This window comes from Pteropus vampyrus, unplaced genomic scaffold (assembly GCF_000151845.1).
Source record: "Pteropus vampyrus isolate Shadow unplaced genomic scaffold, Pvam_2.0 Scaffold15681, whole genome shotgun sequence".
Classification (NCBI taxonomy): Eukaryota; Metazoa; Chordata; class Mammalia; order Chiroptera; family Pteropodidae; genus Pteropus; species Pteropus vampyrus.
The window spans coordinates 1-671 of NW_011904462.1; the positions used below are offsets into that span (position 1 = coordinate 1).

Consider the following 671-nt stretch of genomic DNA (forward strand, 5'->3'; position numbering starts at 1 on the left):
TACAGCCATGTCGCCCTGAATAAGCCTGATGCCATCTGAGCTCGGAAGCTAAGCAGGGTCGGGCCTGGTTAGTACTTGGATGGGAGACCACCTAGGAAGATCAGGTGCTGTAAGTGTAAAAAATAAAAAAAATAAGGGATTGTAAGATGACAAGGTCTTTGCAATCTGTGAGGTCAACCAAGGGTTGCCTGGCCTATAAAAATAAAAATTAAAAAAAAAACAAAAAACCCACAAACAAGTTGGCCCTCTGCATACATGGATTCCCAACTGTAGATCAAAAATATTGTTTTCGATCTATAGTTGGTCGAATCCACAAATGTGAAACCTGGGGATTTGGGGGTGGGGAGACTGTATGTTTATTGAAAAAAATCTGCGTGTAAATGGACCTTAACAGTTCAAAGCCATGTTGTTCAAGGGTCAACTATAATCTCATCTCTCAGCCCTAATTAAAACAACAATGGAAACAAAGTTGTCTTTGGTGTCCTGCATCTGAAGGGCAAGGAAAAGCCACATTAACAGGAAGCAGAGTATATGAAAGCAGCAGAAGTTCGCTGCGCTGATGTCAGAGGATCTAGATTATATTTCTGGACTTGTCATTACATCACTGAATGGATTCAACCAAGTAATTTTACATTTAATTCGTACTGTATAAATTAAGAAACTGAGGTCCA

General features: G+C 39.9%; 1 pseudogene; it reads left to right on the top strand.

The window, feature by feature from the left end:
* Positions 1-116, top strand: LOC111735123 (annotated as a pseudogene; the record flags this gene model as incomplete).
* Positions 117-671: the final 555 nt, after the last annotated feature.